Raw genomic sequence first — 26,186 nt, 5'->3', positions numbered from 1 at the left:
AACAGGCCTCTCCATTCAGACAGCTCCTACTGCTATCCAGAAACGTGAATCATTCCCACCACAGTCACCAGCTCTGCATGCCAAGCACACATGGACGGAATCGTCCCTGATAAAACTGGCATCATACATATTTTATACCTGTACTTACAATTAAATATTACGATCACATTCTCAATTGAACAACATTCGACAATGAGCGCAGTATTGGAAATACACCCTGCTGACGGCTGTGGCTCTGGAAAAAGAAATATCTGTACCCTTCTTATGACTTGACATACTCTTCCCTTTGTTATCACAGCATTCCACGTTAGACCCATACCTTCCTTACAATGGAAGATAGTCATTTCCTTTGCTCATGTTGGAACACACAAACATATTTTATAAGCCTGATGCTCATGGTGAACCTATCATGCTCCCCCAACTACTAAGTATAATACTTCGCTAATAACTGATTGCTGGCGATACGAAATAATACTGACCTGAAATCAGCGATTTGTGGGCATTTCTTAAAAGTTTTCATGTGAGTGTTACCACTGTGTCTTAGAAAGTGAGGCATAATCGTCTTACAATCGCCAGATGTTAAAGAACACAACCATACTACCATCACAAACCGTGTTGGTTCTACAGCTGCATACAGGTATCCATGTTAGAAACAGTGCTGGCTTTATGAATCTGTGTATGACGTTACTGCTGAATGACAGACAAATACCATGACACTGAATACAGACCATGATCGCCAGTGTGTATAGCATCAGACCAACAGTGCAGTTACACATCGCCGATGGTGCAAACTCATAATAAAGTTGCAGAATTTTGAAAGTGATTTGGCTGAGGAGCGTGGTATGAAACCAGTATTTGAAACTCTCTCACGCCGTCACCATTAGACATTTCTCCAGTATTTGTAAGGCATTCTGTTTCGTTTTTACTCCGTTTCCTGTCAGGAATCCGTCCCTGTAGTTTGATAGTTTTATTAATGTTCAACCCGTATATTGGATAGATGGGAAACACTAGATCCATAGCACATGGCTGTAAAACTGACTGGCAAATAATGTATACACACTGACGGAAAAAAATTGGAGTACTAAGAACGAGTTGTGCGACATAAGCGAAAGTTAGAGGCGTGTTGCTACATGTGATAGATGATGTCTTTTCAAATTTCGCACTAGTCGCATAAGAGTGGCGCTAGTTGTGCCACTATGAGGAAGCAAATCAGGCTTGCTTCAAATATACCTTGTAACTGTCGTGAGAGTCAGTTACGTTTCAGATTGGAAGTGGCGAGTAGATGTTAGTCCAGACTGCATTTAATGGGACAAAGACGTCTTTATGAGCACCTCGCTGAGTTTGAACGAGGTCGTGTAATAGGCCTATGAGAAGCCGTATGTTCCTTCTGCAATGCTGCAGAAATACTTGGCAAGAATTTAGCCACTATACATGATAGCTGACAGCGGTGGTCACAGGAAGGTACCGTCGCAAGAAGAACGGGCCCCGGAAGGCCACATGGTACTACCGAGAGGGTAGACCATCGTGTTTGGCGTATGGCTCTGGCGCATCGTACTGCATCTGCAGCAGCAATTTGAGCAGCAGTTGGCACTACAATGACACAGCGAACTGTTATAAATCGGTTACTTTAAGGACAACTCCGAGCCACACACCGTGCAGTGTGCACTCCACTAGCCCCAAATCACCGCCATTTTTGACTTCAGAAGTGCCAAGCGAGAGTTCATTAGACGGGAGAATGGAATCCTGTCGTGTTTTCTGATAAACGCTCGTTCTGCCTCAGTGCCAAAGGTCGCTGTGTGTTTGTTAGAAAGAGGCCAGTTGAAGGCCTGCAACCAACCTATGTGTGTGCTATACACACTGTACCTACGCCTGGAATTACGGTCTGTGGTACGATTCTGTACGACAGCGGGAACGCTCTCATGGTTATCCCACGAACCCGGATAGCAAATGTGTTCGCCAGTCTGCTGATTCGACCTGTTGTGCTGCCATTCACGAACTGCATTCCAGGTGGTGTTTTCCAGCAGAATAACGCTCGCCCACATACCGCTGTTACAACCCAGCATGCTCTACAAAGTGTCAGCTTGTTGCCTTGACCTGCTCGCTCACCAGCTCTGTCTCCATTTGAGCACATACGGGCATTATCGGACGACAACTCCAGCGCTATCCACAACCGACATGAACTGGCCTTGTGTTGATGGAACAATTGCAACAGGCATGGAATCCTACACCACAAACTGACACCCGGCGCCTTTACAAAACGTTTCCATGCTAGCATTGAACATTCTGGCTGTTGCAAGGGTTATTAATGTAGCAGCATTTCACGTTTTGAATGGCTTATCTCACACTTACATTAACCTGTTATCTGCAAAATTAATGGCTTCTAAAACGTTACCTACGCAAATGTACTCCGAAAGTTTATTGATCTGCGTTGATTATTTTTGTGGTTGTAATTTTTCCGTTTAGTGTATGTATTTTTTATAAAAAATTTGACTGGTCTTGACTGCAATGTAATCTAATAATTAGTAGGTGATTATCGGTTTCGGATGATTAGCAACCATCCTCAGATCTATACAAACGAACAAAGGATTTCTCTTTCACTCAACGTGGAAGTATTCTGACAGTATTTAAAATGAAAATATATTTTCACTGGTACTAAGCACAATGAAAAGTTTCTTAATCTGGTAGTATATATTCTCCCCAAAACGTTTATGAAAAGAACGGTCCATATGGCCAATGTGGTATTGGTTACAGTCCTTGCAGTTAATTTTATGCGAGCAATGGTATTTTAATAGTGGCAACCCTTCATTTAGAACTTATATAAAACAGATACATGTTTCAAAGTTTTAGTGTCCTTCAAAGTAGTCATCAGCATTGTCTATAAACCGTTGCCAGCTATCTTGAAGTCCTAGACACCTCTGGCAGCACCTATTGTGTTGCAGTCATAAAGTTTTAAGTACGGCGTGTGTGTTGGATGGTACAGTATTCTGCAGCCGCATCGATCAAACAAATCAAATACATCCTGCACCATATGCGCCAGAGCACTGTCCTGCAAATTGAGGGGCACATCACTAAGGAAGTGCCGCGTTTTCTTTCCCCGAGTGGTGTCTTTTTTTGGAGTACAGCCTACCACCAGCTTAAAGAAAGCGGTGATATTTTCTGCAGGATCCATCCACTGTTTTGCAGGACAATGATCAGGTGTATGGGACACGCGCTGTGAGTTATTTGATCGATCGATGGGGTTGGGATGTACTACATCGCTCATCACACACATCAGGCTTAATCCCAAGTGGCTTCGACTTGATTCCTAAACTGAAGGACGCACTTCATGGCATTTGCTTCGGAAATCTTACAGAGATCGGGCAACAGATCGCTCCACTCGAACTATCAACGCAGCTGGCGCTGATAAATGTATCCCAACAACCCAAAACATAGCCTAAGGTACGCCCACGGCTACTGGACATTTCTTCTCGGTGTGGTCCATACTACCACCTATCAAAATATGGAAAGCAAAGAGCATGCAGTGGAAGAGATTTGTTTCACAGTATCTACCATAAGCTGAATAATTGCTCATAGGTCTCAGGATATGCATTTTAGAGTCCACGTTTACGAGGTATTTTTGCTTCGAATGATCATTAGTGTCATATCACTGTATGTTGATTATTCCTCCCGGCACACCCTGTATGTTCTTGTAAAGCAAAGGCGGACAACTAGAGTTTGGCGTCTTCCCATTAGCGATAAAGCGCTTGAAGGAATTAGAATAGAAGAATGAACAGGCGGTGTTCTTATTGAAGCAGACAACTCGGCGTTAACGTGAAGTTATTTGGGGAAATTAATGATAAAGTAATTCTGTACCGGTGAAAAACTGAGCTCTAATATTCCCTAATGCTGGCCTCAACTTGTGAAGTATTTTTTTCATTAAGTACACAGGATGCCACAGATAAGCTGATTTGTTTGATGCGCTGTTAGGCGTTCGATTAGGTTGCAGAATGTATCCTTACACTGTCGTATACAAGGCAGGTCGGAATACACAAACAATCCCAAATGATTTCAGACAGGAATGTCATAGTCTTAGGTGGAGATTTCAATTTACCAGATATAGACTGGGACACTCAGATGTTTAGGACGGATGGTAGGGACAGAGCATCGAGTGACATTATACTGAGTGCACTATCTGAAAATTACCTCGAGCAATTAAACAGAGAACCGACTCGTGGAGATAACATCTTGGACCTACTGATAACAAACAGACCCGAACTTTCCGACTCTGTAAGTGCAGAACAGGGAATCAGTGATCATAAGGCCGTTGCAGCATCCCTGAATATGGAAGTTAATAGGAATATAAAAAAAGGGAGGAAGGTTTATCTCTTTAGCAAGAGTAATAGAAGGCAGATTTCAGACTATCTAATAGATCAAAACGAAAGTTTCTGTTCCGACACTGACAATGTTGAGTGTTTATGGAAAAAGTTCAAGGCAATTGTAAAATGCGTTTTAGACAGGTACGTGCCGCGTAAAACTGTAAGGGACGGGTAAAACCAACCGTGGTTCAACAACAAAGTTAGGAAACTACTGCGAAAGCAAAGAGAGCTTCAAACGCAGTCAAAATCTCTCAGACAAACACAAGCTAAACGACGTCAAAGTTAGCGTAAGGAGGGCTATGCTTGAAGCGTTCAGTGAATTCGAAAGTAAAATTCTATGTACCGACTTGACACAAAAGCCTAGGAAGTTCTGGTCTTAAATCAGTAAGTAGCTCGAAAGAGCATATCCAGACACTCCGGGATGATGATGGCATTGAAACAGAGGATGACACGCGTAAAGCTGAAATACTAAACACCTTTTTCCAAAGCTGTTTCACAGAGGAAGACCGCACTGCAGTTCCTTCTCTAAATCCTCGCACAAACGAAAAAATGGCTGACATCGAAATAAGTGTCCAAGGGATAGAAAAGCAAGTGGAATCACTCAACAGAGGAAAGTCCACTGGACCTGACGGGATACCAATTCGATTCTACACAGAGTACGCGAAAGAAATTGCCCCCCTTCTAACAGCCGTGTACCGCAAGTGTCTAGAGGAACGGAAGGTTCCAAATGATTGGAGAAGAGCACAGGTAGTCCCAGTCTTCAAGAAGGGTCGTCGAGCAGATGCGCAAAACTATAGACCTATATCTCTGACGTCGATCTGTTGTAGAATTATAGAACATGTTTTTTGCTCGATTATCATGTCGTTTTTGGAAACCCAGAATCTACTCTGTAGGAATCAACATGGATTCCGGAAACAGCGATCGTGTGGGACCCAACTCGCTCTATTTGTTCATGAGACCCAGAAAATATTAGATACAGGCTCCCAGGTATATGCTATTTTCCTTGACTTCCGGAAGGCGTTCGATACAGTTCCGCACTGTCGCCTGATAAACAAAGTAAGAGCCTACGGAATATCAGAGCAGCTGTGTGGCTGGTTTGAAGAGTTTTTAGCAAACAGAACACAGCATATTGTTATCTATGGAGAGACGTCTACAGACGTTAAAGTAACCTCTGGCGTGCCACAGGGGAGTGTTATGGGACCATTGCTTTTCACAATATATATAAATGACCTAGTAGATAGTGTCGGAAGTTCCATGCAGCTTTTCGCGGATGATGCTGTAGTATACAGAGAAGTTGCAGCATTAGAAAATTGTAGCGAAATGCAGGAAGATCTGCAGCGGATAGGCACTTGGTGCAGAGAGTGGCAACTGACCCTTAACATAGACAAATGTAATGTATTGCGAATACATAGGAAGAAGGATCCTTTGTTGTATAATTATATGATAGCGGAACAAACACTGGTAGCAGTTGCTTCTGTAAAATATCTGGGAGTATGCGTGCGGAACCGTTTGAAGTGGAGTGATCATATAAAATTAATTGTTGGTAAGGCGGGTTCCAGGTTGAGATTCATTGGGAGAGTCCTTAGGAAATGTAGTCCATCAACAAAGGAGGTGGCTTACAAAACACTCGTTCGACCTATACTTGAGTATTGCTCATTAGTGTTGGATCCGTACCAGATCGGGTTGACGGAGGAGACAGAGAAGATCCAAAGAAGAGCGGCGCATTTCGTGAGAGGGTTATTTGGTAACAGTGATAGCGTTATCGAGATGTTTAGCAAACTCAAGTGGCAGACTCTGCAAGAGAGGCGCTCTGCATCGTGGTGTAGCTTGCTCGCCAGGTTTCGAGAGGGTGCGTTTCTGGATGAGGTATCGAATATATTGCTTCCCCCTACTTAAACCTCCCGAGAAGATCACGAATGTAAAATTAGAGAGATTCGTGCGCTCACGGAGGCTTTCCGGCAGTCGTTCTTCCCGCGAACCATACGCGACTGGAACAGAAAAGGGAGGTAATGACAGTGGCACGTAAAGTGCCCTCCGCCACACACCGTTGGGTGGCTTGTGGAGTATAAATGTAGATGTAGATGTAGATGTAGCTTGTGGCTCTGTCATTCAAGCAACTTTACATTTCGTCCGCAGGTCGTTTAGAAGGGGCGCCGAGTTGTGTTTTCAGAAAAATGATATCTCGATTGAAAGCTTCACTTTACTGTACATTCTGCCACCATAACAACCATCTGAACTTAGCATGTTGCGTCGACCCCTCGACTTTGAACGGTTCTAACTCCTTAATTAAAGCTGACAGAAATTGGGTTTAAACTGATTTAAACGCAGTAGTTTTAAATAATCCACTACATGACAGAAAAAATGTTGTATTTAAAAAATTATAACTTATTATTGTAACTCTCTGGAAAAATAAATGAATAAACTATGTCCATAGTTCCACGAGCAGAGAAAAGTTTCTTGGTTTACCGATATGAATAAAAAACTTCCCTTTTACTTACTGCCTGTCTCTCTCTCTCTCTCTCTCTCTCTCTCTCTCTCTCAAGTACACACACATACACATACACACACACATACGCACGCACACGCACGCACGCACGTGCGTTCAAATAAGTCTGGGAAATTGCTGATTTACCAATCAATATTTCAGAGTTGTGAATAATGAGATGACACAACGCCTGAAGGTAAGTAGTAATCGCTTCCAAGGAATGTGGCGTGTCTTTCGTAAGGCGCCACAAATTAAAAATTCTGCCAAAGTTGTGATTAGTTCCACAAAGTACTGGCCGCGAACATTCCTGCCTTCTTCTTCGTGTCCTCCGAACTTTTTACCGATTTCGTAAGATTAACATCGAGGAGGGAGTCGTCAATTACGAGTATACAGCACAAGTCGTTACCCCTCACCTCTTGCTGACCTCTGAAGGACGCTGAGGTAGTCTTGCAGACTCCTCCATATATTTTCCACAAATGTTTGAAACTACATGAAGCTTATTAGCATAATCACTTAAGAACAACAGTACGAAAGGTTTTGTGTTTATGGCCGGCCTCCAAGTCATCGGCGACATGCTGGACAGACACTACGCGAATATTTCGCTGAAGTTCCTATTGTTCTCCATAAGCTTAGTAATCATAACAGATTTTATTTCAGGCCTTGGCGTGAAAGGTCGGACAGGAAAAATAGAAAAGGTCCGGAACCGCGTTGCTGCTACGGTCGCAGGTTCGAAAATGGTTCAAATGGCTCTGAGCACTATGGGACTTAACTTCTGAGGTCATCAGTCCCGTTGAGCTTAGAACTACTTACACCTAACTAACCTAAGGACATCACACACATCCATCCGGTCGCGCGGTTCCAGACTGAAGCGCCTAGAACCGCTCGGACACATCGGCCAGCTCGCAGGTTCGAATCCTGCCTCGGGCATGGATGTGTGTGACGTCCTTAGGTTAGTTGGGTTTAAGTAGTTCTAAGTCTAGGGGACTGATGACCTCAGATGTTAAGTCCCATGGTGCTTGGAGCCATTTGAACCACGGACAGAATCATTTCTCAGTTCCAAAACATAACAAAGCAATAATACAGAAAAGATGAGTAGAAAAATCGTCTTTATGTGTCTTTACTGCTGGACTTTTATCTAGTCTTGTTAAAATGAGGTTGTCTGTAATAAAAGTTTGCGGAATTCGAGTCCTGCCATTTTCACTGACGTGTTTTTTTTATGAGTGTCTTTCATCTGTGTGATATATTGTGTTGTCTTTTGGTAATGGAGGGGAAGATTAGAAAAGAAAGATCATAGTTGTATCGTTGGTCTGTCTACGGAGGAAACTAAACGATTACATTTAAGATTTGTCAGTGCAACAGAATGATGTTAAACTTCGAGGAAACGACTGGAAACACATTTACTGTGGAATTTAAACGTCACGGTCAAGTGGATGGTGGGGCAGTTTCAAGAATTTTAACCCTTTCTCATTCAAAGACATAGCATGGAAAGATGTCTTGCCGTATGTGTTTATGCAGTATCAAGTAGCCTAATTTTTTCTATTGGTTTTTCGAAGTTGCTGGAATACCTTTGATTCGTCACTGAGAACCAATTCTCAAAATTCGACAGGTACATTTTTATCAAGAAACACGGCATAACGTATAGAGTGCAGTTTACGAGATTTTCTATATTTCGTGGCAGTCTGTCGCAGTTTAGGCATGTGGATATTTCAGGTGCCAGTCACGCTCGACATAAGCCGATATTCGTGTCTCAGCTACAAATAAAAGAAAAAAAAATGTATGTCGAACGCTAATGAAACCTTGTGAATTTATGGGACGAACGTCAAGAGAAATGTAAGAAGTGATACGTTTATGGATTATAAACCGCGCTACTCCATTCAGTTATGAGCATCGAGCGGACCAGTCACGTTTATCTGCAACAGCGTCTTCCGAAAGGAAAGTCAGGGGTCGAGTCCTTGAATTATCCATGCAGTCAACTGTTCGTCTGCACCGCTATCAGTAGAGAGAATTTGTTATATCGCAGGATCCAATATAAATGTAATTGTAAACAGCTGCCAAAATTGAAAATACTGTGGTTAATTCTTATTTCCGCTTCCTAGTCGTTCACAGAGTTCCAGAACCCACTTGACATTCCCTTCTACAGCAGGTAACTACAGGGATAATTCAGAGATGCTGCAACCCCAGCAGAAAATTCGCCGCGGCTGACTGCAAGAGACGGGACCGTCAGTCTCACGCAAAGGTCAAATCCTGTAAAGCATGGCGTCCACTGCATTGAACAGCTATTAATGGTCATATCTTCGGCGTTTTCAGTCAGTCCTGGGGCTGTAATGCACGCAGTCCACTGCAATGGGCACTCACTGATGGTATTATGCCATGCATGCATTTGCAGCCTTACTATTGACCGAAAACGCTAGACCATTGAAAACTATCCACTCTAGTGAAAATGGTGTACCACAGGGTTAGCGCAGATAAAAGCTGGTCCGGAGACAGCATAGGCACTTCTTCCGCCCTATGTATGAATTATTCATCTTATCGTCACATAGCTGCGGCTACAACGGCCCTACTGTGTTGATGGAATTATGGTAGTCGCTACTGATTTGCGTTCAGCGTGTACCTGACAACGATTTTTGCTCTGTTTTCAGTTAACACTTTCACATGGGGAATGACTAAAAAAACAAAAGCACATATGTCTATTCTAAGTTTCAGACATGAGGATGGCTTTGTTTAAAGGCACATCTGCGGGATTCTACGGACAAAATATTTGGAACGTAATAAATAAATAAATTAAGTATCAATTAAAAATTAAGTACTATGAACGGTTGTATCGACTGTGGCAGAGAACCACAGAAACAAATGTGGAGTTACGTCCCCCAGTTATTTTTGTGAAGGGGGCGGCACCTATTTGTTGTAGAAGTGAGCCAAGACGGAGGCGTTACTGTGATTGCGGCAGATTTATACGGCACACTGCCATTATCATTTATATTTCACTTAATGTAAGTCCCACTGTAAATTCCTTCTTTATGTGTGATAACTGAATACAATGATATTGTTTAATATTTGTTTCATTTTAGGTTAGAGTCACCCTCAGCTATACTGCGTCTTGAAATGGCGAAAGGTTCCGACTACATTAAAAGTACATAAATAGTCCAGTATGAACCATTTCTTCGGTGAGAAGATGTAGAAGAAGTTTACATTTGAAGAGATATCCATGGTCGAGTGAAATAATCAGCACGGGTCGCACAAAGCCATTGTCAAGCGCGCCAAGCCGGCCGGAGGGGCCGAGCGGTTCTAGGCGCTGCAGTCTGGAACTTCGCGGCCGCTACGGTTGCAGGTTAGAATCCTGCCTTGGGCATGGATGTGTGTGTTGTCCTTAGGTTAGTTCGGTTTAAGTAGTTCTAAGTTCTAGGGGACTGATGATCTCAGAAGTTCAGTCCCACAGTGCTCAGAGTCACTTTTTTCAAGCGCGTCAAGTAAGAGAAATGAACTAACGAAAGTTATGTATTTAAGAAATTAGTGATTTGTTTTAATAAGTGTGGCTTACTCCGTAGCATTTATCCATGCACGAAACCGTCAGGATTAATAACAAAAGAAAATTGGAAGGTGCCTCGTGAGGTCCATGTCCCAACACACTGTAGCCCTCACCTGGGTGAAAGGAGTCCTTACACATTACTGGGTAAGTATGTCTAATTCAGTAAGTCATGACTGTATTGAATGATTCTGTTATTCCATTTGTAGACCATAGGTCCTGTAGTGACGATTAACACCATGCCGTCCGGCGACACCACAGTGGTGTCGTGCACGAAATAGCGGCCAACGGCTGGCGACACCACACTGGTGTCGTGAGCATAGTATTGCGTAGTGGCCGCCGACAACACTTGAGTATCTTTTGCGTTCTGTTGGTGTTTTGTTTAGGTAACAATAAGTTACACACAACAAGTTTTTTTTGTTTTTGTAAGCACTTGCGCCCTTTTATCATGGCGGACGAAAGAGAGGATACGATTATTTACGATGAATGCGCGGCCGTCTTGTCTGACGTTCCAGACTACTTGGCCGATTGGGAAGAAGACATTGCATATCAAAAAAATGAAAGTAATGCAGAATCGTAGGAAGATAGTGAAATACGACCAAGAAGAATTCGGCGAACGCTACGGTTGCCAACTGATTCGGCTGAATCAGGCGAAGAAGACAGTGCACAGTGGTCAGACTGATTTACCGAGGACCAATAATAAATTTGAAGGATCCCCGGGGCCAAACATATTTCCCATAGATACACAGAGCGTCGAGGATATCGAAGAATTATATATTTGGAACGATCTAACGGAATATATTAGCAACGAAACCAACAAGTACTACAGTCAAAATTGCAATAGAAGGAAACTGGATTTAAAAAATGCCAAATTTGTCGACGTTACGGGACCCGAACTTTGAAAATGGTTTGAGCGTGCTATCCTTATGAGAATTGTAAAAACAAGCATGTATCGATGATTTTAGTCAACGAATCCGTTGATAGACACACCGGTATTTCGCAAAACGATGTCCCGCAACCGATTCAGACAAATATTATTATTTTTCCATATTTCCGACAGCAACAACAAACCGGATAATGCCGACCGGCTTGTCAAAGTGCAATTCGTACTTGATTATTTTTCCAAAAAGCTTAAAGAAACATTTAATTTAAGTCAGAACAGGAATGATACCGTGGCGTGGACGGTTAAATTTTAAAGTTTACAATCCATCGATAATTACGAAATACGTCATGCTCATTCGGATGCTGTGTGATTCGAGTACGAGATACATTTAAGATATATTCCGGCGCTGGAGAGCCTTTAGCAAAAATAGTAAAGGAAAGTGGCATCACCTCTGCATGGATGGTTATTACAACAGTGTAGAACTTGCAGAGAAGTTACTTGAAAAGAAAATTCGAGTATGTCGAACGATACAGCAAAATAGAGGATTTCAGGAAAATTGAAGGGTGCAAAAGTCAGTGTTTCAAGCTTGTCATCAACGGAAAGATGACAAGCGGCCGGCGACAAGCCACGTAATCCGAACTAGCGCTGCCGGCGCCAAGCGAATAAATTTGTACGAGCCGTGCGGGCGGCAGAGAGTTAGTACATTTCTGCATTTTGTTAAATCTACATATTTACAAATTTCTGTGTTGGTGATGAACTCAAGTCCATGCGTTAGCCTAAAATCTTTCGTGCAGGTTTCTCGGATTACACTTCGAGGACGGATTATACTTCGAGGAACATTCAGTACAAAAGCATATGTTTTCGTAGTGAGGCTGCCCAGTGTGCAGACAACAGACACATAGTGGAGAAGAGCGAATCTCAACCCTCCTTCCAGCCTTCTCTAGCTAGATTTCAAAAGATCTCATGAGAACGCCACAAAGTTTCTGTCCGTCTGACAAGCCGCTCACTCAGACTGTTAGCGTTGTGGTTGACCTGTAAAACATCCGACACTGTCCTCCAGTAACTTGACTTGGTTGTTTTGTGGACTCACACAGATCGCGTCGAGGGTTATTAGTAGTAAGGTGAAACGTCCCCTTTGAACAACTATACATGACGGGGCTTAAACTGACACACAATATTTTTAGCGCAAAGCAATCTGACTTTCAATAATCCCTACAAAAGAGTGGCCCTGACAAACATTAACCTATACCTTTCACAAATCACCTACCTCAAAAAAATCTTCGTTACCCGAACTACTGCAATACAGCGAGCGCCACTACTGCCAGCTAAATAAAGGATTGAAACTACGGAAGGCACTAACTACTGATAGGCATAGTTAGCAAATGAAAGATTTTAATAGAGAACAAACAATGTATTTACCTTAATAGTGTTGAAAAATCATAATATACATAGCAGTTCATGACATCCAGTCTTATAAATTTCAAAACTCCGCCATTTCTCTCCCCACATCCACCACTGCTGGCGGCTCACCCCCAACTGCGCAACGCTACGCGCTATTCACATCCAGCTGCCCAACACTACAATGGCAGACAACAATGCAAACTAGCTGCACACAGCACAGCCAGTGATTTTTCATACAGAGCGTTACGTGGCGTTACCAATAAGAAAACCTAAACAGCCTACTTACAAAGGGATCAAGATCTCCTCTGCCCCGATGTTTAATTGGCAGATTGCACCACGTGGGGTCTCCACAACACCTTCAGTTCTCAAAATCAGATACAGTCTGTGTTTATTATTAATCATCGTACATGGTACGGTAGCTTGCGGTCTGTCTACGTAGATGTAGATTTTAATTTACTTAATTTGGGGAGCAGCGGTGATTTAGGTTAACTGCATTGCCTTTTTTTAAAACTGAACTGAAGCATTATCTGGGTAACTTAATTATATTAAGTTTTATGGGAATTCTGAGTTACATGTTTTCTGTACAATAAGATGTTCAAGGGCTTTGTATTACTTTCAAGTCTTTTGAAACATAGACTAATTAACTCATTCGCAAAGTGAGCATCTAACGTAGTTGGTGCGATTAACTGGTCTAGGTAATGAAATCAGCGGCAATTAATCAAATAAATATAATTTTAAGTTCATAGTGTTGTTAAAGTTGATTGCAAACACCATTTAGTTGTTAGCCGTCGATGTTCCATATGTAACTGATGGAAGTTATAAATAACATAAGACTTAGCGAAGGCTGTATCCATACAAATCATCATTGATGGAAATCATGTCTTCAAATATTTGACGTAAATCTTTAAGAAGATGTGGAAGTTTTGTAATAATCCCAGCAGAGGCAAAAAAGCATTCCGAACCGTCATGGAAAATCTGTTGGAGGGTACGTTCCCCTTCCCGATAGTCACTTGTATGAGAGAATAAAGTGACACCTTCATCACAGCTATAAATTTGCAACCTGAGTCTGTTTCACTGCATGAACTTTAACAATAATTACTAGTCACCAGTTTCAGTTTCTTAAAAATCATCATCGTCTACAGAGTTTCCATTCCATAACTGTCAGATTCTCCTCATTCCAAGCCTGCGCTTTTATTTGATATGAACCTGGTTCTTGTGTGGCAGGTTTCTTCTTTTTGTTTTCCTTTGATTCTCCGGCGGAGTCTTCATCTTCAAGGTAGGCCTTCACAGCTAAGCTTGTGACAACAAGAGATTCACTTTTCTTCCGGGCACGACTATCCCTTTACCGGAGACCATACTGAGGGAATGGAACCAAGGCTTCAGGAGGCATACATAATTCAGCCTTGAGTTCTTGTTCATGAGTACATGAAAAAATGATATTACTATCGGAAGCACTAGAAATTGAAAAAACAGGATCAGTAGCAGACACAAGTAGAAGAAATAGCCCTGAAACTACAGTAGGAAAATTGTTTTCTGAAAGTACCCTTTCAGTCTCGGATGCCACAAAAGGCTGGTCAGTCACTGCTGATCGTAGCAAATCTGACGCACCAACTGTTTCATCATTGTTGCGAAAAGTAGGATGGATAATATTTTTTAAGTAACCAAGATCTGTAAATTACATTAGCAAATAATTATAATGTCGTTCGCTGTATTGGCCCACATGTCCTAGCTGCATTGGTGTCCAGTTAAACTAGCCACACATTTTTTTCTTGTCAAGTCACAAAAACAACTGTTAAATTTTGTCATGGTGTATTTGACATCTCCAAACCTCTTTTTGAAGTAAGAAGTAAACAACAAGCCAAACGAGTGGGAGAAAATCTCTTACCTCAAGGGAAAAAAATTCGAAAATGTTGGTTTTTGATTTTCATCTGTCCGCTTGGGGAGAACACAGTGAACAGATCACGCTAGAATGTATGTTGTCTGACCTGACCTGTTAATATTTGAAATAGTTGTAATGCGGAAGATGTGGGGACCGATCTTGGATAAAGGAGGAGGAAGAACGAGGGAATTCACCTCTTGATGCTACAGCCAACAGTTCTACAGAAGCTGAAGAGCAGACGAATCCGGTGGGTGGAACATGTAGCAAGTATATCAGAAGGTAGAGAGGTGAAGGAGGTACTTGAGGGAAAACCAAACACCGGACGATCCATAGGAGACCAAAGCAGCGCTGGATGCGCGACCTATCGAAGGATCTGGCAGTCCTGGAAACTGAAGGCACCTGGAGGAACCGACCACACAACGGAAAACTTGGGGGAAGTTTGTGGAGGCTACGCGCGCTCTGAAGGACCTGTGGTTGCTGAGTATATGCGTATGTATGTATGTATGTATGTAGGTCTGACGTGTCCAGTTAACGTAACTCTTCACTGCAGGTCATCCCAGACACAAGTACATTGGTAACTGTTAAAACTGCAAACGCCATGAAGACAGTATGCGACAAACATCAAACTAAAATGAAGTGCACTACACGCTAGATGATTACCATTTCAACGCAACTACACGAAGTAGATAAGGGTGTACACATAAAGAATGCAAATTCATCCGCGTATCAGACGTCAGCTTGATACAGATTGAAGCAGAGCGAAGAATATCCCCGTCTTAGCTGGTGGGGCAATACATAGTGGCGTCAGGGCGGCATCACCGATCGCGGCTCACGGGCTCCCGCCTTCTTGGGGGAATGAATGAGAAATTCTTCGCCCACTTCAGCGTGGTCAGATTTATCGAAATTAAGTAATCAAACAAAAGATATTCAAGTAGTTGGCAATGAAAAGTAAAGAGTTGCTGTGAGTCAACGTTTGGCCTAAGTTAAGCTGTACGGGTGGGGCAAATACGAGGCCTGTTCAGAAAGTAAGCTCCGATTGATTGCCAAATTGAAACCACAGTGAACATCAGAAATGTTTTACTTGCAACAATTAGCTACACCTTTCAGCTACTTCTCTACGTAGTCGCCGTTCTGACTTAGACTTTTGTCATAGCGTTGTACCAACTTTTCAATAGCCTCATCATAGAAGGCAGCCGCCAGTGCTTTCCGCCAATTCTCCACGCTGGCCTACACCTCGTTGTCTGTGTCAAAATGTTGTCTTCAAAGACAGCGGTTCATGTGACCAGAGATGAAACTCAGGGGGAGACAATTGCGGACTGTATTGTGGGTAATCTCACATTTCCATTTGAAAACGATGCAGGAGCATCTTCATTGCCCCTGCAGAATGCGGCTGAGAATTGTCTTGAAGAAGAAACAGCACGACAGTTATGTAATGTTAGCTGCATAGCTTCAGGCGAAATTCCTCACCAGGCCCTCGTACTTGGCTGCAGACACTATTTTCTAGACATCTTTACGCACCCACTGCGAGCTCAGAAATGAGAAGAGCGACGTGATGCTAACTGGGGTTATACTAGAGACACTACCCAACACATCTGTGCAAAGCTTTATCGGATTTTCATAGTCGTTTCCATTTCGCGACCGATCGGAGCTTACTTTCTGAACGCCCCTCGTAAAAGTGGCCCTGACGAGTGGGTGCTACTGGGCGTGAATCTGTGTCACCATTAATGGAGGAGGAACAGCCGTACAGCTATTTCCAACAGGATGGAGAAACTGTTCAGGATGGAGAAACTGTTCAAATAGCCGGAGCACATTTACATATTTGCTAGCGGACGTCAGTCTGATCGAGGCCCCGCCTGGCCACCCACTTCACCTGATCTTTCAGAGTGCGATTACTCTGTGTGGGGAGCCCTCAGGTCTAAGGCGTATCGCAACAACCCTCATAGACTTCAAGAAGTGCAGCATAACATTTCGGATGAGACTGCAGCAATTCCAGCAGTCCAGCTTCAATCCGCCTTCAGCAACTTGCTGACCAGGGCCCCAAAGTGCCAAGAGATCAACATCTGCTAAAGTCATGTTAGTACTGTATTTCCTTTCCTGTGCTGCATTTCTTCGTACTCTGTTCTCCTGGCCACTTTTATTCGTCCCACCCTGTACATTACCGTTTTGAAACGCAACGGAATTTTTGTGTGGATTTTGACGGAGATCTAAATTTATCTCCTCTTTCTAGAAAATATCTTGTATATAATGCACTCGTCTCCAACTGAATGTGCTAATAATATAGCGAGTGTGACGTATTCATAACATTCGTCGTACATCAAAAGCGGTTAGAGATATCAACAGCACGCAGAGAAAAGAGTATTTTGCAATCTGACTAATATTCGAAACTTCCTTATTTACTGTGATATACAAGTAACTACAGATTTTTTCAATGAAATAACGTAGTTTTTTAATGGGTGATCGAAAGCTGGTGAAGTCAATTTTAGTGTGGGTTTGCGACTCCTGCTCCACCTTGATTCGTGGGGTAATCAGCGTCCTCTATGGTACCTTCAAACGTACAGTGGTTAAAGAAAAATACGAAAACATTATGAAAAATGCATGCCTGAATACAAATTCACATGCTAGCCAATCCTGGAAAATGCGCAGTTGTATTTGACGACGAACGGAGTCTCCCCAATGTCCTCAATGCGTTGAAAGTGTCAGCAGTGGTCAGACTAGTGTTCTATGTAGTTGTGAGTGCGTTATTCGGAGCTAAGTGAACACTAACCTCTGACTATTCTTGGCGTTCGTGTGATTGGTGTTTCCGTAACCAAACTAGTGGAAGTGTTTGTTGTTTCAAGAGGCACCGTATCAACGATTTATGCCGCATACAGGGAAGGCGGGCAAACATCATTCACTAAGTCACAGTGCGGACGAAAGTGTGTGTGTGGAGTGATTGTGACGAAAAGTAAAAAGCCTACAGCTGCTGAAGTCACTGCAGAGCTGACTGTCACACTCCCTAACCCTGTCAGCATCACAACAAAACGAACGGAGCTTCATAAGCAGCGAATTTCACGGCGTGATGAAATTCCTAATCATTCATCAGTGATGCTAATGCACTTAACAGGTCGCTATGGAAGAAAATCATTTGGTCTGATGTGTCTTGCTACACACTGTTTCCAACTTCTAGCCGAGATTACGTCCCAAGACTGAAACAAAAGTTCAAAATGTTCAAATGTGTGTGAAATCTAATGGGACTTAACTGCTAAGGTCATCAGTCCCTAAGCTTACACACTACTTAACCTAAATTATCCTAAGGACAAACACACACACTCATGCCCAAGGGAGGACTTGAACCTCCGCCGCAACCAGCCGCACAGTCCATGACTGCAGCGTCCAAGACCGCTCGGCTAATCCCGCGCGGCAAGACTGAAACATGACGGCTGTTCGTTGACAGCCATCTCGGGGCATTCGGTGGACACCATGGTTGCTCTTCAAAGTTGCATTACTGCCAAGTAATATGTCACAATTTTGGCTGATAAGGTCCATCCGTGATACAGTGGTTGCCCTCCAATGATGATGCTGTATTCCAAGACGGCAAGCCCCTGCTAACACATCTCACGTCGTCGAGGACTAATTTTTCGATCACGAGGACGAATCGTCGCCTCTCTCCTGGCCACCAAAGTCACCAAATCTCAATTATATTCAGCCTTTCTGGTCCACTTTGGGGAGGCCGGTGCGTGATCGCTATCCAACTCCAACATCACTATCTGAACTTGCCACTATTTTGCTGGAAGAGTGATATACGTTTGCATAGACAACCATGCAGAACTTGTGTTTATCTATTCTGAGTCTGCTGGAAGCTCGTTGAATGACAACGGTTTTCCTATGCCGTATTAGGCGTTGTAATGTGTTATGTTTTTGGTGGTTCCATATTTTTCTCCACTCCTCGTCACTGCACGCGGGCACCCAAGGAGTCAGCACACGGACTGACGGTTTTCTCCACTAAGTAGATTCTTTATACAACAAATGTTAATGCAGCTGGTTTTTCATACAGAAATCGTAGTTGAATGTTGTTTGTGAGAAGATCATCTAATGTGTCTTCAAGAGGAGGAACGTCTACCAAACTGACAACAGCGGGATCGTAGACTATCGACTCTGTGGTTTACCATTTCATGACGTACAGCTGTGTCATGTACCTGGAGTCAGGAAGTGGACTTACGTGGAACTACACAAATGCCACACGGACAGTGTGACGACACGTTAAGTAGCACAGAGTTTCAAGATGGCGATTGTTGTTTGCAGCCTCCGTTGCATCCGGCTATAAGACTGGCCACCCCAGTGGCATCACGTTGTTTTTCTAGACGTGTTTCCCTTCTGTACAAAGCATCGCGAAGGACGTATCCATGCGAGGAGGCCCCAAAGACAGCGAACGTCGCGAGGCCATCTCGTCTTTATATGGACCCTGCACGCTGGATGATGATAGGGGACGCCGTTGGATCCATTCTGGTTCACACAGTTGGCAACGCGGATAGCAGGCATCACATTTCTGATGTGCCAAAGTCGGTGGCAGTGCCGTGAGGTCGAGATCTCTGTAAAGTCATATTCCAACTAGATACTACAAGACCGCATGATGTCCATGTTGCCCTGACATACCTCTATAAAGAGGGTGTTCGACTGTTGCCCTGGCCAACATTTTCTACAAACCTCTCGCTCACGGATTACATTTGGTCATGCATTGCCGTGAGACTGTCACGCCCACCACATGCCAACTGATACGACTGATGAACTTTGGCAGAATGCTGAAGCAGCGTGAAATGACGTATCTACAGGGTGTAACAAAAATCTATGGTCAAACATTTCGGAAACATTCGTCACATGAAAAGGAAGAAAATACGTTGTATGAACTTGGGTCCGGAAACGCTTCATTTCCGTGTTAGAGCTCATTTTCTGAAATTCTTCAACACATCAATCATGGTAATCACACAGGAAAAGAAGTACCAGCATAGTATGAAACATTTTCCTTAATGAAATCTTCGATATTCCCTCCTTTACCAAGGACACAAGCATCGGCCCATCGTCGCATCTGAAACCCTGATGCGCTGATGTAGTGCTGGAGATTTACATACTGTTTCACAGCCTTCCATAAGACGGGCACGAACTGTATATCTCTTTCCGCGGTTCCTTACACGAGAGATTTCAAATGGCCCCCTTAATTAAAACTGTAGTAGACTTAGACCCGGAGAGCGTGAAAGCCAAGGAACTGATAAGCCTGTATCCAAATTCCACGGAAACTTACTTAGACGCCAACGAATAATATACTGAAGTGAGGAGGAGCTCCATCATGCAAGAAGTACCTGTTTTGTTGTACTCGTAAGTGTACATGTTCTGGTAGAACTGGGAGAATATTCTCTAAGAAAGCATGATAAGTTTCTCCGTTGAGCCTGGGTTGAAGAACATGAGGCGCTAACAAGTAGTCAGCAACATTGCCGACACGTACGTAGGCAGGAAATATTTGTTGGTGACGCGTTTGCACAATTTTGTGAGGATTATCGACAGCCTATAGTAAGAAATAGGAGTGGCCCCAAAACGGAACCTTGTGATATTCCTTTCGTGATTTTTCCCATGTCAGTACAATTTTTTCTCTTTCCAACATTGTTTGATTTTTTAGACGCAACTTTTGAATTCTGTTTGCTAACCATGATTCCAGCCAGTCATGTTTCCCTTAATTAATGTCAACTTTAAGTCAATCAGAAAATAAGCTCTAACATGGGAATAAAGCGTTTCCAGACCAATGTTCATGTAACACATTTTAATCCTCCATGTGTGAAATTGTTCCCTGAAAGTTCGGCCGTACTTTTCCGTTATTTCTTTTGCTTCTGTCATCAAAACGAGGTTTGGTGCGATGTCCAAGTCCAGCAGCGTTAGGGACGTTGTTACTGCTCGATAGATATTACATACATAATTTCACAATCTATGTACCCACAAATAACCTGTTCTTTTAACCCTAGGTTACTAAACCCTCGTTTAATTATGACTGAAGTTTGTACCCATTCGCAGTTCCCTCCAATCTGGTATTGTCAGTACAGGGTGTAAATTGGGACATGTGTATTTATTTCGTATTTCACATTCCATTGGAGACCTTATAATTGCGGTTAACTAGCGCATAACCTATATATTATGACTTACTTCGAATAAAATATGAAGTAGTAAAATTTACAATGGTTTAGTAAGAATGTAACATTTTCCTACCTTTAGTGGTCTAGAGTTAATAAAATATTCTTGCTGCTGTGCTGTGCACACATTTCGTTATTTGATGCTCTCCCTCTTGTTGCAGTTTTAATAGTGAGCAGCGTGTGTTGCTGTTGCAGCTTTTCACAAATGTCAGCGTACATACGCTAATACAAACGAGGAATGTGACAGGGTATCTACTGTGCCGTTCTCAACTGCGATCTGGGGACTTCGGATGCAGTTGTAGAGTAGCTGTTTAGCAGCTATAGGATGTCGTTAGGGAAGTGAGTGGCAGTTGTAGGGCGGGGTCCATGTGGAGGCGCGCGATCGCTATTAGAGGCGCGCCAGTGCAATTAGTGCGCGCTATTACCTCGGACAAATGGGACGCCACGGCAGGTGAGGGGAGCTCCCGCTGGCACGCCAGTTTGGGATCGATCATGCGACCCACAGCTCACCGTCGCTGGCCGGGCCTATATCGATACACTACTGTGGGACAGTTACGAGCGGAGGCCTGTAGCAGAGACCTCAGCGACAATAATGCTACGCCAAGGACGCCCAATACGTTACGCAGAGTTGAGAAAGTCCAAAATTCATTAATCGAGCTAACACCTATATTTTGAATGCATTGGAGACTGCCACAGAAGCAAGGAGCAATGGCATACATTGCTGGAGAAAAAAATGCTTCACCCTCAAGAACAGGGTCATTTTATTGACAAGTGAACTGACACGTCCTTCTCTACTGTTGGCGTACACGACAGAAATTTCTAAGAGATGAAACACAAAAGTCACAATGAAGGGCGCAGAAATAGTCGCATCAGAAAACAGTGCACCGTCATCTGGCGGCAAGGCAGGCGTGTATTGTGGCACGTAAACAAACAAATAAGTGCCGAATGACATCCTGCGATAGACAGTCCCAAGCAATATTCGCCTTTTTTTGCAGTTTAGTAGTGCTTCTTGCAGACCTTGGAAAGCGAGTAAGTTCCCGCTACATCATGTCCCATACCTACTCAGTTGGTGAGAGATCTGTTGTTCTTGCTAGCCAGGGCAGTTGTACATCACTAGCAGCACGATGCGTCGCAGCAGCCGTACACTGCCGTGCATTGTCCTGGTGAAAAAGTACATCACATTCCTGTCGTGAAATGGCACTAGCACAGGACCACAGTCTGTGCAATTTCGCGGACACAGTGTGACCGCGAGTTGTAACTGATCGGCCCTCATACCATGAAGCCTGGAATGGCTTGTATGGTGTTGTCAGATGTACTCTGGAAATTCAGGTCACCAGTTGTACATCTTACAAGTGTGCATCAATCACTCACATGCAGACAGAACCTACTCTCATCAGACCGCTGTTCCACGATCAACTCAACTCTTTCATAACACCAGAGTAGCCATGCTTGGTGGTGTTGTGGTGTCAATGGCAACCAGGCCAGAGGCACATGTGGTCCTAATCCAAGAAGACGGTTCTCAATGTTTCTTGATTACAGTGCAGGTGCAACGTGTGTCTCGATTTCGTTCCTGGGTGATGTTCGGTTGTCCAATGCCGCTCACGTACTGTGTTGATCTTGACGTGCGTCTGTGCTACACAGACAGGTGTAGCAATGTTCCACAGACCACTGTTGACCGCAGCGACACACTACCGATACACTGTGCCCAATATGTGCAGCAGTCCATTCACATGTCCACTCAGCTTTCAGTATGCTCACAATGCCACCTAGTTCAACTCTTTGAAGCTGATCAACATCAGTACGTATACGGTGGTGGGGCGTGGCTACACCGCACAATGAGTGTTACAGACATTGCAGACCCCTAAACTCAGTACAGTTACTGCCTGCAGAGACAAAACAGAGCGTGCGCAGATAGTACTCCTGAGCGTCATCTGATGGGCAGTGACCGTGAAAAATAAATCACTAGCAATACAACCCCTAAATATGCAAATGAGGGTGATGCGTTTTTCTCCGTCAGTGCAAATGTCCACTTTCTATGAATAAATAGACATTTTGCAATTTTACATAAGCAAATAGTGGACCACGTGGCAAGGAGGAGCATAACAGATGGACAATTTCGTCAAATATCAGTCCCTCATACTGATTTCAAAACTAAAATCAATAAAGCTGCTTACCATAACTGGAAACGTGAATGACGTGTATCTCAGCAACATAAGAGCAGAGGCCTTGCAGCCACATAACAGGACCTCTCTTTAAGTGCGAGTTTCGCCTATGTGAAGGTAAACAAACATCATGTGACGTACATCATTCGCATGATGCTGTGACACGGATGCCACTTCGCAGATTTACATCTAATAAAACTTCTAGTTGATGGACATTGTCATGAGTATCAAACTGCCATGGAAACGCTAAATGATGGAGTTCTGACATGCGCTAAGTAAAAGACAGTACAAAAAGTGGTGCACAGGAAACTGGCTGCAAGGGATTTTCCCTACCTACAGATGTTACTTCTTTATTCTACTGATTCGATATAAATAAGTACAGTCTGATAGCGGAATACTTAAAAGAGGCTGATACACGAGTTTTACCTGCTACTATAAATTCACGTTTCTCACTTGAAGTTACGAAGTGGGTAGGTGTATATGTAAAACTGAAACTATCTTGAGTATGATACCGAATATGAACACCTTATAAGAATAAACTTGTACGTAACGTAGTCTCCTTAGTATATAGAATATCCCCGAAGCTAAGCTGAGTCTAATATTACCTGAACTCGAAGTTTTATGACAACTCTCTACTGTCATAATTATTGCTGACTATATGGTCAATATTTTCCATTGCAAAATAAATAGCTATGCTCGAAAACAGCTCCGGTATGATAGGTGAACATGTACTATAGAGTCAAACTGTTATGTTCACATACTACTATTCACAGTAACCACCATCTGTAAAAAATGCGGGAACTAGACGCACTGCGAGTGACCCAGACACAAGCTGGTGCTTCTTAAGATGTACAATCAAAGCGAAATTGATATACACGTTTCTATTATTGCAATAATTAAAATGCGCAGTTGTGTGCGATAACAGAAATGGAATATGTATAACATATCCACACCCACGCACCACCCTGTATTAATAATGTGCGTCAGGAATAAGGAATGGAAGTGTATACAAGCTCTGTACCATAATTAATATTGCGGACGATATTAATGGCGTAGACAAAGTTACAAAAAAAAAAAGTCGCTGGTCATATGGCTCTGAAAACGAGCTGTTTGCATCCTATTTGCAGCATTTTTGTTATTAAATGTAGCTAACTTATCATCAGGCAAGAATGAAAACTCGATGAATTTCTGCCTGTCTTAGCTTGTGACAACCAATTCGTCGGCACACAGGCGTACTCACTTCTTTTATATGAGACTACTTCCCAGTAGTAAGTCTATCTTTCGGTAGTTTCTTCCACCTTCAGCTCTTACAGTAGCGTTTCGTGTAGGCATTCGTTTCAGGAGAGCTGGACCATCGGCATTCCCCGGTTCACACCTTATTATTTCTCGCAGAAACTGGAAACAAGATACATAGGTAAACAAGTCTGGCATTAGCGTGTGATCACATTAAATAGAGATAGAATACGCTAGCACACTCATTAAAGGAAACCGCATACGTCACTGTAGTCAACCAAGCGTACTGTAGCATCATATCGGACAGCTGAAGCTATGGAGGGCCATTGCATATGCAACGAAAAAACCATCATCTTAAACTGCGTGTGTTGTATCGCTACGCTTCGATAAGCATCGGATTCGGCATTAATTATGGTATACTGCTTGCATGCACTCCCATTCCTTGCTCCTGACGCACCATATCAATATAGCGTGGTGCGTAGGTGTGGATATGTCATTTATATTCCATTTCTGTTGCCTCACACAACTGCCCATTTTAATTATTGCATTAATAGAAATGTGTGCACTTTCAACAAATGAGAATAACATCATTCTAACAAAATTTGCTGAAATAACATTACCTTCAAGTGACAGCATAGCACAGATGTGTACTAAGACAGTAATGATTCTTCAGTTGATAACACAGTACTCTTGTCGTTCTGATAATCAGTCTAAAATATTAGTTCGTTAAAAGTTTCCAAAGGGGACAGAACTAATACCTTGCCTTGCAAAGCCGCCCATTTCTTTTCAACCTACTGAGAAACGCGCATGACGGATGGGAGCATCAAAAGCCGTAAGCGACGTTAAGGAAACCAGATGACAGCAAGAGAGAGTTAGATGATTGATGCTACACTGAAGTCCGACACACAATAAGCAGTTTGATGCGTTCAGCGGTCATCTGCGATCTTTCAAAACATTTCAACTCACCATCATAAACACATTAACACACGCATTTGACTCGGTCCATCCGCAGCAGCCGCAGGTGCCGACGGAAACGTGATGATGTCTCAACATAAGCAGAGCTGGCAACACGCCATCTTACCTGAAACAGACACGGAAAAATACACATACAGTATAGGAACACCACTTTATCACTTTTCATGCAAGCAGTACCTCTAGAATACTGGTTATTTACGTAAAGTTCTCAATATAGTGGAGATGCAAAGTGTTAGCTCACCGCTGTAACGCAGTTTTGTGTGGTGTCAATGGTTCAGCAAAGTTCGGGCAGTTAAAGTTTAGCGATTATGGATTTATTAAACTTGCTGGCTAGTGGAACTATTTACAGGAAACATATTTGTTAATTATTAAGCATTCTCTTAAATATAGAATACGCACTTTGTATTAAAAAAGGATATGATACACCAGCTGCAAAACTGCCTCCAATAAATATCACACTACATTTTATTTAGAATTTAATAATCCATTTGGTCCACTGCTAAACTGAAGACATTAATCCTGTACAAAATTAACTAACATGACACTCTGACGGGTTTGAAGAAAGAAACTACACCTTTCCACCAAAAGCTCAGATTAAAAGCAAACGATAGATTTCTCATTTTATTGATGACAATATCAGAATCACTTTTCTAGATATTTGTTATAAGTTAGTTTGAGACATACAGAAGATAGGGAAGTTAATTTTTATCTAGACGAATTACTACGTTTAATTGCCAGATGGTGTGTGGCCAGTCTATTAGCAAGCGGTTTTATTGTCCGTTTAGACTGCTTTCCTTTAAAAGGATTGGTTTCGGTTGCACATGAACTATCCTCAGATCATTTTTTTTTCTTTTCTCTGGTGGGTCCGCAGCATGCATTTGGTAGAAGAACGAGATATCACGTATACTCACCAGCAACTGACACCTTATTAACTAGATATCTTTACTTCACTATGAGCTCATTTCAGCAATTTTTGGCATTTTCAAGTGATCCTGTAATGATGTTTCAATTTTTCCTAATATTATAGTATAAAGTGTGTTGCTTAAGTCTATGTTGGTAATTCTTCGTTCTACAACATATGCTACACGGTGTTATGATGCCATAAGAGTATAAGGCTTATGTTTGTATTAACGGCTTT

The sequence above is a fragment of the Schistocerca americana genome, chromosome 1 (genome assembly GCF_021461395.2).
Source record: "Schistocerca americana isolate TAMUIC-IGC-003095 chromosome 1, iqSchAmer2.1, whole genome shotgun sequence".
NCBI classification, from domain to species: domain Eukaryota; kingdom Metazoa; phylum Arthropoda; class Insecta; order Orthoptera; family Acrididae; genus Schistocerca; species Schistocerca americana.
The sequence above is the reverse complement of the archived record's forward strand: the minus strand, read 5'-3'. Positions refer to the sequence as shown.